Here is a 7,023-nt window from a genome sequence, read left to right as displayed (position 1 = left end):
GAAGACCATTGAAGTTCCAAGGCCAAGAAATGAAGACGGAAAAGTCCTTAGGAAGACATAGAGCTGGCAGCGAGACGTCAACATCGGAAACCTCTTCGCTCCAAAATTTCCAAAATGATGATATTGAAATTATACTTGTTTATAGAATGTGGATGTAAAATTCCTAGCTTAGACATTTAATCATTCGTAGCCATATGTTCGAGCACAATAGACTCCGCTTTGGGGTCTCAACGTCATCAGGTACTCGAATGTAATAGGATTTGAAGGGTGTAGCATCAGAAGAGCCCATAATTAGCTAATTGTATCGACTGGCGTTGTAACACACTTGAAGGGCATGTTATCGGGATACATATAAATATGCTTTCAAATTAAGGGTCCCTGGCCTGTAGCCTCCTATGGTGAAATCATCTCTTTTATAAATATTATTGTTCTTACTTTGTAGTGAGTTAATCTTACTTGGGTGTGATAGTTAGCTATTTAGCAATTATACCATTGACAGAAAATGACGAATACTACCATCGTCCAATCTTCATATTATAGCCGGAAATGATAGATCGACAGATCGAGAGTTTTTCCCTCTGAGTGAAAAAAGGTCTGGAACCTACTTTATATATTACATATCACAGTGATAGAGAGTCTTCCCAAACTAACATCGGATCTCCTCTGCGGAATTTCCTCTGTCAACCTAGCAACTTGTATTTAACTCATTTTCATTCTAAACCACACATCTTAGACTCTTAGGAGTGTACACGGACTTGTACACTAATAAGGTATTTGGATGTACGCTCAGAAGTTGCTTTTCGACTTTTGGAAGTCGAAAAATCAGTTTGGCAATAATTTTTTAGAACGACTTCTGGAAACAGAAAAGTTAACTTTTTGTGAAGCAAAATAGTTTTGCTTCTGGATTCTGCTTCTATAGAAAGTCAAAAGCGAACTTTGTTTAGATACTCGTTCAGAAGTTGCTTTTTGAATTCTGGAATAAAAAAAGTCGGAAGTTAGTTTGGCTACACAGTTTTAGAATGCCTTATGGAACCAAAAAAGTTAACATTTCTGCTATTGGAGAAGCATAAACACTTTTACTTCTGGTATCCAAATGCATTAAAACAAAAAAAAGTTAACTTTTCGATTTTTAGAAGTCATTTCAAAATTTTCTACCCAAACTGACTTCTAGAAATCTGTTCTGTCCTGGCCTCTTTCAGGGCTCGCTCAGATGAACGAGTGAACCCACTGTCGAAATATAAGAAAAAGGCACTACACGGGAGCGTGTTAGTTGGACATTAGCATGTTAACATTCGTTCAGACACGTATTTTCCACGTCATAACCACTAAATCTAAATGCATCAAACACCGCCCTTTTTTTGCATTAGTCAAATCTAATCAAAGAGTAACTAACAAACAAAATAATTCTTCCATTTTTGAAATAATGTTAGATTTTTTAATTCGAAAAATGCCTCTTATTGTCTTGGTTGAGAATTCAGTTTTAATGGATTAGCTGAAAACCAGAAAGATTTTTGAGTCAGGAAGTAATTTGATTTGATTTTGGACCAGGAATAAGAAATATCCGTCAGTGACATAAGAATCTGTGAGTTCTCTTTGAATCTTCTTTAGAATTATGAATTTGATGTAGTTATCAAGGTTTTATTCTTTTGAAAGTGAAATTTATTATGTAATTTTGTTGTTTTTTGGTTTATAGTGTGACAGAAGAAATTATGGATATAACAAAGATTTCACTTATACATCACATTGGTATTGTGCTTGTTGTATTGTGGATCTTATCTACTTATGGATATTCCAACCCAGTTGTATACTTCTTATCATTAGTTTATCTCTATCAGGTAATTTTTATTTGCTTGTTGGTTTTTTTTTCAGTTTGTTGGTTTTTTCAGTTCATTTATAGAAAGTTAATTATGAACAATAATATCTAACTTTGGGTCACAGCTTCTTTATATGCTTGTTCAATTTTTTTTCCTTTTTCAGTTCATTTATAAAGATTGGTTATGGACGGGAATAACTAATTTTGTGTCACAGGTTCATGAAGGATATGTTGTGAAGTTACAGAAGAAATTACGATACGAAAGAGAAGAAACAAGCCAATCAGAAAAGGGTGAGGATTCTTTTTCTCTTTTTTGTTGTAGTCAACTTAACTAATTTCTGATTGTGTTAACTGTTGTGGTGGTGTTTTGTTTAATGCAGTTGCTTACGGATTCAGAAACAGTTCGATGGTTAAATGATGCGGTCGAGAAGTTATGGCCTATATGTATGGAACGAATTGCGTCACAGCAAATCCTTCTCCCAATTATGCCTTGGTTCTTGGAGAAGTACAAACCATGGACTGCTGTTTGCCTTTCAAATTCAATTTGCTTACATTCAAATATTCGACCCTTTCTTTGCCTTTTACTTTGCTCTAAATTGCGGTTGATCAATATTTTGGTTTGGTCATTCTGATGAATGATAACTTTTTAAGGAAGGTTTCTCACTTGTGTACTGTGATTTGTATTTGCAGAAGGAAGCAACAGTGGAGAGCTTATATATGGGAAGGAACCCACCAATGTTCACAGAAATGAGGGTTGTAGGTCAATCTTCTGGGGATGACCATTTGGTACGTAGTTCATTTGGCCTAGTTACTGTAGCGCCTCCAAGTATTTGACTATCGATTTCTTGGGACTTTTGTTTGTGCAATTCCGATCCGGTAAAGAATACTTCAGTTATGGAGTTTATTTACTGCAGGTTTTGGAGTTGGGAATGAATTTCCTTGCTGCGGATGACATGAGTGCAATAATTGCTATAAAACTCAGGAAAAGATTAGGATTTGGTATGTGGGCAAAGCTGCATATGACAGGCATGCATATTGAGGGGAAGGTACTCATTCTAATACTTCCCTACAGTTGATTCGTGAAATCCGCTGCACTATTTTGTGAAGTTGAGAATCATTCTTAGCTTGTGAAGATGGTAGCTTGCTATTGATAAAAATGACTCGTTCATGCAATAATGTGGTGAATGCTTTTGGTTATTCCCAACCTCTTTGCAGGTTTTGGTGGGTGTGAAATTTCTTCGTGAATGGCCTTATCTTGGTCGTATGCGAATATGCTTTATGGAGCCACCTTACTTCCAGATGACTGTAAAACCTATCTTCAGCCATGGGATTGATGTCACGGAAATACCTGGGATTGCAGGATGGGTGGTATGTTCAATATCATAAATAAATCCCAATCTCTTTTATCAAAAAGCAACCTGCTTCCTTATTTCGTTGTAATATTTTGCTTTTATTTTGATTAGGATGAACTTCTTGGCATTGCATTTGAACAGTCATTGGTTGAGGTTAGTTTTACTTTTACTTCTCCATACGCATTATGTTAGAATTATAAAGTGGAGCTCTGCTGGATTGTAAATTGGTTCCTCCATAGAAAGAAAAGATTGAATGTCTCCGATCTATTATTATGTTTACTTTTAATGGAACATGGATTTCCTTGCAGCCCAATATGCTGGTTGTTGATATGGAGAAGTTTGTCTCATCACCATCAGGTAACTGGAATTGAAAAGCCATTGGTTAGGTTACATCTATGTTGCTGAAAAGGGTTCCACTGCCAGCCCTCATCCTATGAAGTTATATGATGAAACTTATATTTTGTTCTGGGTAGCCAAACTGAGTGTAGTTCATGAGGTTTTGGGGAACTACTTTTAGCAGAAAAATATTACACAACTTTTTTTTTTTTGATAACTAATACTCCCTCCGTGTCAGTTTAAGCTCATTGTCAAACGTTGGTCCCAAAGAATCCATTATATTGCTCATCCAAATGCCATTCTTTTCATTTATTTTCAGGGGATTGGTTCTCTGTCGATGAAAGAGATCCAGTTGCTTACGCTGAACTGCAAATTATTGAAGCAGCTGAGATTAAACCGTCAGATATGAATGGTTTGTTTCTATTTTGAATGAAACATCATATTCGTACTTTTGACTGCTTTAATATCAGGTTTACAACTTCTGATTGATGTGAAATTGCAGGGTTCTCTGACCCTTATGTAAATGGACAATGCGGTTCTTTCAAGTTCCAGACCAAGGTACAGAAGAAAACATTGACTCCCAAATGGCTTGAGGATTTTAGAATTCCTATCTTCACTTGGGAAGCTTCTAAATTGATCTCTATTGAAGTGCGCGACAAAGATCATTTTGGTTATGATCCCCTTGGGTATGTCTACATTGACCATGCAAATTATTATCATTTTCCAATATAAAAGTTTAGATGTGTCTTTGTCTAAATAAAAGTTTTAGTTCATCGCCATGGATAATAAATATGCATCAGTTGGAGTCCCTTGATAGACATTAGATACCTCATGGTACCATCAAAGAGGGCTTCTTGACCATTAGCTCTTTTAGTTCAAGTAATCAATTGCAGGGTTTGCAAATTCGACTGGTCAGTATTTTATGCACATAGTTTCTAGATCTAATTAGCATGTTAAAATTGTAGAATGATGATATGCAATAGACCTGGAAATGTCTCACAAGTATCTTTTTTGGCAGGTCATGTTCCATTAACCTCAATGATTTAAAGGATAGCAGGCAGAGGCACGATATGTGGGTGGCTCTTGAAAATATTAAAATGGGACGTCTACATTTAGCAGTAACTGTCGTTGATTTTGAAAGAAAGGTACCCGTTCTGTGGTTTACTTAAATTATATACAACAAAATAAGTGACCTAATTCTGAAATGCATTTTTTAGGGGAAAAAAATCAATACCAAAGGTATGGTACAGTCGAAGAAGAAAGAAAACTCAGCGACAGACTCTATTTCAAGAGAAAATGCTAAGAAAGGAGCCTCAATCCCAAATGCACCTTCAGAAGATGTCTCTAAAAGGGCAGATGAATTTGAACCAATTAACATTGAAGGCCAGGAAGAAACAGGGATATGGGTTCATCATCCAGGTAGTGATGTTTCACAGACTTGGAAACCTAGGAAAGGTAAGAGTAGGCACTCTGATATTGCAATCCATAATGAGGATAACTGTTCATCCAACAGCATGGGATCCCAAAATAGTTGTGATAGTAGTAGTGATGACAGTAAAGATGGACACAAACATAAGTCCTTTGGCTCGATTAGGAGGAGTCTAAGGAAGCTTGGGTCAGTCTTTCATAGAAGTCCTAAAAAGGAGGATTCACACGTTTTAGGAGAGGCTGCTTCCCCACGAAGCTTCAATGCTGATAAAGTAAAGGAGAAGGGTACAAGTGCAAGGTCTAGAATGGATGGTCACGTATCTGAGGCTACAGAACGTTACAAACTAGAAGATGAGAGCTTAAATCTCCAGAATGCAGGGATGAGCCCAACTCAGAGCAGTGAACAAGGTATCCCAATTAATTACGTGAAAAACGCCGAGAAGTCTGCTGATAGTCCAAAACATGCAGTATCCAGAAAAGAATCTGACGTAAGTACGGCAAATTCCATTTCAGCCCCAGTAGCATATGACTACACTGATGGGGAGTCATCTCTATCATCTTCGAGAGTTTCTACTCCCAGGGTTGATGTCCCAGTTGTTTCTGATTCTTCTGATGGACAAAACGTACATGTGGCTTGCCACAACTCCGTAATTAAAGCAGACGAACCAACAGTCAGGGAAGTGCCCGTGCAAGGAGTTGAAAGGACCAATGACGATTCAACATTTTCCGATATAAAAGTCTCCTAGACAAATACAGTAGCCAAGAACTCCGAAAAAATGTGAGTTTGAAGTATTCAATCTCGCATGATTGTAACCTTCTGATGCGTCAAGTCAAGTTCTCTGTTGCTGTCTGCAGCATTTTGTTTATATTTCAAATTGTGGTTATACGAGATCTGGCTGTACGGTAGGAAAAATCTGTGTGTTGTGTTGTATTTAGTTTTTTACAGGTTTTTGCTTTGAGATGTAAAGGGAAGTATATTTTCTGATGCTTTTTTGTTCTTTTCATTTTGGTGAGTCAAAAGAAAAATGTTTCTACCTGAATTGTTTTTTGCTTCAAGCTTACAGCAAAGTTGTTCTGAAACGGTGGTCATAGACATCGTTTTTCTTTTCTTTTTTTTTGAACAAAAGCCAAACTTATATTACAAGGAAAGACAGTTTACATCATAGGCTAAGTGAGGAATTAGCAACTCAGGCGGATGTATCCACCATTCCTCACAAAGTTGAAACCTGCGAACTGCTTTAGCTAGAATATCAACAGATTTATTAGCACTCTTATTTACGTGCACAAGACCATCCAGATTTACATTGTTGATTAAACAAACTAACACACCTATTTAACACAGAACTAGATTGCCAAGGAGGCAAAGGTAAGTTAGGTAACCCAGCAGTTACATACTGAACCAAATTTTTACAGTCAGACTCAAATATAACCTTATTCCATCTGTTAGTTAGAGCCCACAACATAGCTTCAAGAAGTGCCCAAGTTTCTGCCTGATTAGGATGTATAGCTCGCTTTAAGAGTCCTCTTCCTGCAATATATGCCCCCGTAGAGTTTCTCAAAATCATAGCAAGTCCAGCTAAATGAAAACTTTTCCCAAATGAAGCATCAATATTCATCTTTAAAATATCTGGCGGTGGAGAGATTCAATGATGCATATGACCTACATGATGTCTAGAATGCCTTATATGATGAGATGCTGAAACAATAGTAGTAGCAATATCAATTAAGTATTCGAACAATGGATATAATACAAAATTAACATTTACTGTTGCTTGTTGAAAAGTAACTTGACATCTAAACTTCCATATGTGCCAAAGGATAGCTGATATTCCATGAATAGAAGGAACTTCATAGGAAAAGTTGATTGCTGCATCAGTAGAGGTCCAAGAAGCAAACCAGTCATTCAGAGTTTGAAATTGATAAATATAATGATAATGTTGGGGTAGACAGATTCTCCATATAGTTTTTGCAAAAGAACAACCAAAGAACAATGGTTGATATCTTCAATATGAGATGAGTTATAGAGGATGCAACTTCTTTCAACTATATCAGTATGATGCAAGTTAGCTCTAACAGGTAAAGCATTGTGAATGA

The 7,023-nt window shown here is 36.6% G+C and overlaps 1 pseudogene; it reads left to right on the top strand.

Moving 5' to 3' along the window:
* Positions 1-1,387: 1,387 nt before the first annotated feature.
* LOC113299730 lies at positions 1,388-5,966 on the top strand (annotated as a pseudogene).
* The last annotated feature ends 1,057 nt before the right edge of the window (positions 5,967-7,023 follow it).

This window comes from Papaver somniferum, chromosome 1 (assembly GCF_003573695.1).
Source record: "Papaver somniferum cultivar HN1 chromosome 1, ASM357369v1, whole genome shotgun sequence".
Classification (NCBI taxonomy): Eukaryota; Viridiplantae; Streptophyta; class Magnoliopsida; order Ranunculales; family Papaveraceae; genus Papaver; species Papaver somniferum.
Note: the sequence above shows the minus strand (reverse complement) of the source record. Positions and strands in the feature narration are given on the sequence as shown.